This window comes from Sardina pilchardus, chromosome 5, assembly GCF_963854185.1.
Source record: "Sardina pilchardus chromosome 5, fSarPil1.1, whole genome shotgun sequence".
In the NCBI taxonomy this organism is placed as follows: Eukaryota; Metazoa; Chordata; class Actinopteri; order Clupeiformes; family Clupeidae; genus Sardina; species Sardina pilchardus.
Window position 1 is genome coordinate 1,424,053 of NC_084998.1, and position 7,500 is coordinate 1,431,552.

Sequence of the window (7,500 nt, forward strand, 5' to 3'; positions counted from 1 at the left end):
AGTTCCAGAGCAGCTCCACTGGAGTGCAGCCTTTCATTTGAGGGTGACAAACGCTGGGGACTTACACAGTTATCACCATAGTTTCCCTAAAACTACTCTACACAACTTTTGTACAATACTACAAGCACACAATAATCCAAGAGGAAATGATTCACCAATAGTTTGCTTTAAGCTCTCCTACAGTACAACCCTCTCTAGCTCAGTCTACTTGTGCAGCCGCGCTCAGAGTTGCCTTTGGCCTGGTGTGCTGGAGGATGTGAGGGGAGATAAGGACAAACACTAATATGCTGACAGGCGGCTGAAAGGATCCCATTTGGCTGAGGGGACTTCCTCTCATCTAGCACACTGACATCTCTGTTCTCTTCTCACCCTGCTCCCCGATGACCTCGGCCATCACTCTCCAGCCATCACGGCGCACTCTGATGACCTCACTCACTACTCTCCAGCCATCACGGCGCACTCTGATGACCTCACTCACTACTCTCCAGCCATCACGGCGCACTCTGATGACCTCACTCACTACTCTCCAGCCATCACGGCGCACTCTGATGACCTCACTCACTACTCTCCAGCCATCACGGCGCACTCTGATGACCTCACTCACTACTCTCCAGCCATCACGGCGCACTCTGATGACCTCACTCATTACTCTCCAGCCATCACGGCGCACTCTGATGACCTCACTCACTACTCTCCAGCCATCACGGCGCACTCTGATGACCTCGCTCATTACTCTCCAGCCATCACGGCGCACTCTGATGACCTCACTCATTACTCTCCAGCCATCACAGCGCACTCTGATGACCTCGCCATTAGGCGGAGCGGATATTTGCGTTGGCGGAGTGGATGTTTGCGTTGGCTATTGCGGTGGAGCGGATGTTGGCGTTGGCCGAACGGATGTTTGCGTTGGCTATTGCGGTGGAGCGGATGTTTGCGTTGGCTATTGCGGTGGAGCGGATGTTTGCGTTGGCTATTGCGGTGGAGCGGATGTTGGCGTTGGCTATTGCGGTGGAGCGGATGTTGGCGTTGGCCGAACGGATGTTTGCGTTGGCTATTGCGGTGGAGCGGATGTTTGTGTTGGCTATTGTGGCGGAGCGGATGTTGGCGTTGGCTATTGCGGTGGAGCGGATGTTGGCGTTGGCCGAACGGATGTTTGCGTTGGCTATTGCGGTGGAGCGGATGTTTGCGTTGGCTATTGCGGTGGAGCGGATGTTTGCGTTGGCTATTGCGGTGGAGCGGATGTTGGCGTTGGCTATTGCGGTGGAGCGGATGTTGGCGTTGGCCGAACGGATGTTTGCGTTGGCTATTGCGGTGGAACGGATGTTGGCGTTGGCCGAACGGATGTTTGCGTTGGCTATTGCGGTGGAGCGGATGTTTGCGTTGGCGGAGCGGATGTTTGCGTTGGTGGATGTTTGCGTTGGTGGATGTTTGCGTTGGCCGAACGGATGTTTGCGTTGGTGGATGTTTGCGTTGGCGGAGCGGATGTTGGCGTTGGCTATCACACCGCTACTCTCCGTCTCAGCGTTCTCCGTGCGTGTGCCGCTGACTGGACACTGGCCCGGGTGTTCTGCCCATCAAGACCTCGACCGGCCAACGCCGCGCTCCTGCTCTCACGTGGCTGTGGAGGTGCTAAGCGAGCTGGCTTGTGTGTGTGTGTGTGTGTGTGTGTGTGTGAGTGTGTGTGTGTGTGTGTGTGTGTGTGTGCTGAGCTAGCAACTTCTCCTGATTCAGACGGCGGATATGGGAGAGAGCCAGCGGAGCACTTTGTTCCGAGCTCCCAGAGAGGCTGGAGCGGCGGCAGAGGGTTCTTGTCTGCTGGAGTGTCGGCGGGGGGGGGGGGAGTAAACGGTCTGTCTACGCTTGGTTAAGATCAATGGCGTCTCCATGGACACAGGCTCCCCCCTGACGCTCAGACGCTCTTTGATGTGTTCGTCACGGTTCGTGGTCTGCATGTGCAGAGAGACACTCCCACTCTCCCCCCCCCATCTCCTCTCCCCCCCCCCATCTCCTCTCCCTGCCCCCCCATCTCCTCTCACTGCCCCCCCATCTCCTCTCCCCCCCCATCTCCTCCCACCCCCCCCCATCTCCTCTCACTCATGTACTGCCCCCCCATCTCCTCTCACTGCCCCCCCATCTCCTCCCCCCCCCCATCTCCTCCCACCCCCCCCATCTCCTCTCACTCATGTACTGCCCCCCCCATCTCCTCTCCCCCCCCCATCTCCTCTCACTGCCCCCCCCCATCTCCTCTCACTCATGTACTGCCCCCCCCCCCGCCATCTCCTCTCACTGCCCCCCCCCCATCTCCTCTCACTGCCCCCCCCCCATCTCCTCTCACTGCCCCCCCATCTCCTCTCACTCATGTACTCACTCATCCATCCATTCACTCACTCATCTGTTCACTCGTGAGTAATTCAGTCAGAGGTTGTCTGCTGGGACACTCTATCCTACTTCTGTCTCCCCCCCTCTCTCTCTCCCTCTCTCTCTCTCTCTCTCCCTCTCCTCTCTCCCTTACCTCTCTCTCTTCTTTCCATCTCCATTCTCTCTCTCTCTCTCTTCATCCTCTCTCTATCCCCTTCTTCATGACTCATCTCTCCTAGGGGACGAGCCAGCCCAGTGGGGTTCTCTCCGATGAGACTCACACAAACGGATTGCCCTCATTTGTCTCCTGCTCTTTGAAACCACCAGCCTAGACTCCGTCTGGGCCACAGATGGCCCCCATCACTATACTACACATGCAGCACATGCCCCCATCACTATACTACACATACAGCACATGCCCCCATCACTATACTACACATACAGCACATGCCCCCATCACTATACTTCACATACAGCACATGCCCCCATCACTATACTACACATGCAGCACATGCCCCCATCACTATACTACACAAAAAGCACATGCCCCCATCACTATACTACACATGCCCCATCACTATTGTTTGTTTGTTTGTTTGTTCATTCATGTAGCTGGCCCAGATTGAGCTGTCTGGTTGGGAGGATGGGTTGTGTGTGTGTGTGTGTGTGTGTGTGTGTGTGTGTGTGTGTGTGTGTGTGTGTGTGTGTGTGGGGGGGGGGGGGTCAGTGGTACTGGAGAGTCCGAGGGGAGGACTCAGCGGTGAGCAGCTGTGTCATGTCTAAAGGGGCTCCAGGAGTCGAGGATTTACTGGGACATCCGAGGAGACGGGGCGGCCTGTCATCTTTCCCCCACACCTCCGTCCACCTGAGGAGAGGCACGCTGCTAACGGGGCCCTCCCCCGCTAAATTACCCCCCCCCCCCCCACTTCTGATTAGGCTGCAGCCCAGCTAAATAACCACCAGGGGCTGGGGGGGGGTGGGGGGGTTGGGGTGGGGGAGGTTACGGCACACTCCCAACAGAATGTGAGGTCTCTTGGAAATGGAGCAGACCAAACCATGGAGCAGAGTGGTGACTTCATGTCTGTTAAAGACCACTGCTCTCTCTCTCTCTCTCTCTCTCTCTCTCTCTCTGTCTTTCTGTCCGTCTCTCCTGTTTTTTTGTCTCTTTCTGTCTCTTTTTTCTCTCTAACCCTCTCTCTCTCTCTTTCTGCCTCTCTCTGTTTCAACCAACTGCTGTGTGACAAATATGTTAATCATATCAGCATTCCTGGGGCCTGACGTTGAGGTCCTTCCACACGCGGCTCATTCTCCCTAGGGCTTTGTAAATAACACGCCAAATATGCAGCTCAGCCCAAAATGGCACCATCACCTGGAAATGATGTCACACTCGCCCAGGCTCTGAGCTGAGTCATATGAGTCAGTCGTACACAGGAACCACATAGGACCCCTCAATCTACTGCCAACAGGAACCACATAGGACCCCTCAATCTACCGCCAACAGGAACCACATAGGAACCCCTCAATCTACCGCCAACAGAAACCACATAGAACCCCCTCAATCTACTGCCAACAGAAACTACATAGGACCCCCTCAATCTACCACACACAGACACCAGGTACACCTCAACCTATCGCCAACAGAAACCAGGAACCCCTCAACCTATACCGCACACAGAAACTAGGTACCCCTCAACTTATAGTGGACAGACAGCCTCTCTACCGCCACAACCTATGCAAAAAGAACCAGAGGATGACTGAATGAATGCCCTTAAACACGTTCAGCTGAGGAGGAACCAGAGGATGACTGAATGAATGCCCTTAAACACGTTCAGCTGAGGAGGAACCAGAGGATGACTGAATGAATGCCCTTAAACACGATCAGCTGAGGAGCTCATCTCACCATCACCCACAATCCACTGGGCTGTGGCTGCGTGGCGTGAGAGGGTGAGGGCATCTCGAGGACCTGTGGCCAATCAAATGGAGTAATCTGCAGCAGAAGTGTCCGGTGTCCAATCAAATGGAGCAATCTGCAGCAGAAGTGTCCGGTGTCAGCCGATCTGGGGGTCAGCGCTGGACGGGAGGTGCGTCTGAAAGCCGATGCCTCTGAGCCGGCTAATGCATTCAGAAGCACTGTGGCTGCATTCCTGAGCGCAGCACTTGCCTGAGGCCCCAGCGCACTCATTGTAATTTTGGGTCAGAGCAGATGTGTGTGCTCATATATTTATCCAAAGACAGAAACGCAAAATTACAGACCTCTCGGGCTTGACAGCTTCAATCTTCCGTTGTTTGTAGCATAGTGCACATAACAATGCTGAGTTTGACCACCTCACGTCTTTGCCACCAAAGGTACACTTCATACGCCCTCCTAAGAATAGACGTCTGGCATTCTGGACAGATTTGGGGACGCAGTGGTTTCTGTTTCTTCAGTATTGCCACACATGTCCCTCCATGGAAACCAGACACTGAGATATTCAGACACAACCCGATATAGGGGCAGGGGAAGCACACAGCTCTTTGTTTAGTTCTGCTGAGGTGTTCTAAAGATAAGATTTGGAGAAGTTGACATAATCATATTAAAGTATCGGGTGGGTATTATCTCAAATCTTGTGTGTGGGGAAGTGTGAGCTAAGGCTAATGCTAGTCGCTAATGCTAGTCGCTAATGCTATGCCACAGAGGCTCAGTGTGATTGAATCTGCCAGCGCACAGTCAAGTGGAATCTTCACCGCTAGAGCCATTCCTATGCCCCAGTGGACTACTCAGTCCGTCTTGCCCTCTCTCTCCCCCTCTCTCCTTCTGTTTCCCTCCCCCTCTACCTCTCGCTTTATCCCTCTCTCTTTCTCTCTCTATCCCTCCCTCTCAGACCTCCACCTCCCACATCTCCACCACATCATCTGTCACCAACACTCTACCACTCTACTGACCAAACCCCGAGATGGGGCCGACTGCTTGTGGAAACAACAGCACACACACACACACACACACACACTCACCAGCAGCACTTACAGTGCGTGTGGACACTCCATAATAAAATCATCTGGCCAGCAGCACTTACGGTGCGTGTGGACACTCCATAATAAAATATCTGGCCAGCATGCCCCTCCAGCTGAACCACAGCCTCTCGAGGGCAAACAGCAGCGAGTGGAGTCAACAGGGCTTATCTCTCACCGCCACAGCCACCTTTACCTCAGAGCAGCGGTCAAACGCAGGCTATTCATCGCTCTCAGAGCAGCGGTCAAACACAGGCTATTCATCGCTCCGCTGTACAAGATGAAACAAGCGAGGAACGTTTAACGGCTTGTTTTGCATCAGGAACGGCCTCATCCTGAGGGTGACATCATCCTGTTATCAGGCTGAAGTCTAAAGGGAAGATATGATAACGGCCTCAACTTGAAAACAAGTCATGACCTCATTTTCAGAGCAGCGCTTGCGGTGGGGAAGGATTTTCATAAATTGCTCATCAAACGTGGGAGAATTTCATGGTTGAGAGTCACACAAAAGGGAGCCAACTAATTGCACATTTATAGGCAGAGAAAGGGAAAAGAGAAGGGGAAAGGGAAAAGAGAAGAGAGAAGAGAGAAGAGAGAAGGGAGAAGGGAGAAGGGAGAAGGGAAAAGAGAAGGGAGAAGAGAGAAGGGAAAAGAGAGAAGAGAGAAGAGAGAAGAGTGAAGAGAGAAGAGAGAAGAGTGAAGAGAGAAGGGAGAAGAGAGAAGGATTCCTGTAGCGGAGCTCAGTGCCAGCTAGACACCCTGCCTTCCTGCCTTCCTGCCTTGTGTTGCGGCCTGTAAAGGAAGTGGAAGGAACTCCCAGAGCTCGGTCCAGTTTCTCACTCTGACTTGGCCTGCTGCGCTCGCCAGTGAATTTATGGCTCCAGAGTGGATCTACCACTTAATGTCCACAGCTGATATACGGGCAGCCTCCGTCCTCCGTCCCGGCCCAGCACCGCTGAGATACGGGCAGCCTCCGTCCTCCGTCCCGGCCCAGCACCGCTGATATACGGGCAGCCTCCGTCCCGGCGCAGCACAGCTGAGATACGGGCAGCCTCCGTCCTCCGTCCCGGCCCAGCACAGCTAAGATACGGGCAGCCTCCGTCCCTCCGTCCCGGCCCAGCACAGCTGAGATATGGGCAGCCGCAGTCCCGGCCCAGCAGCTCGGGCACGAGCAGGGCGCGCTCTGGAACCGCGGCCCAAACATGGGCAGACGCCTGCGGCTGTTGAGGGAGCCTGAGGAGGGACGTGAGGTCGTGAAGGTCATGAGGTCGTGGGGGTCATAAGGTCGTGGGCTTCCCTGTGATCACTGCCCCTCTCCATTGCGATTGCTTTGAGGGCCAGCATGTGTTTACGCTTCTCATTTCCACACAGCGGAACATTTCCCTGGAGGACAACAAACTGACAAACAAACAAACAAACAAAAACTCTGGAACTCTCAGCTCAGAACCCTGGAACTCTCAGCTCAGAACTGAGATCGCTGTGGTGTTTCATATTCCATATTGTCGTCATCATCCAGATTCTGGCTAACAATGAAGCTTTTTTATTTTTTTCCCCGGGAACCTCAACTCTCTATTGGAAACCCTCAGACACTCAAACATTCCATTTGGGCCCCATTCCAGAGTGCTGAGGTCCAAATGGAACAGTCTGTTGTTTAGACAGATTATTTCCGTTGGATCCCAAATTCCAGTGGCTCCCAACTTGCCACTATTATCCCACTAAACGAATGTGTCATCTCGCGAGCTGCTAAACAAAGACTAATATAGCAGCATGAGACGTGAAAACAGCACTAATCATGTCTGCCTGGACTCGCTCTGTCTCCCCTCTCATCAGCAAGAGAGAGGAGCGTTGTGGGAAAGTGTTGTTCTGCAGAGCAAACAGATGACAGGAACAGCACACACTATCCCATTCTTTGATCATGAGAGATTTATAGATGATAGATCAGTAAGCGACACATTAAACACGTGACTTGAGCCGAGCCAGCACCACACGTCTACCAGGAGCTCAGCTCCGTACAGTACTCTCCTCTCACTCTCTCTCTCTCTGGACCTGCGCTCTGATTGGCTCTCTCTGTGCTGCTCATCTTTCATGCAGGAGTCACTTTGTTTTTCCACCGCACTCATTTTTCTCCACCTCCCCTCTTTTTTCTCTATCACG

The 7,500-nt window shown here is 53.6% G+C and overlaps 1 protein-coding gene across 1 annotated transcript in view; it reads right to left on the bottom strand.

Moving 5' to 3' along the window:
- The window catches only part of pdlim4 (PDZ and LIM domain 4), a 51,600-nt gene that overhangs the window by 33,122 nt on the left and 10,978 nt on the right, over positions 1-7,500 (bottom strand). The window lies entirely within an intron of this gene.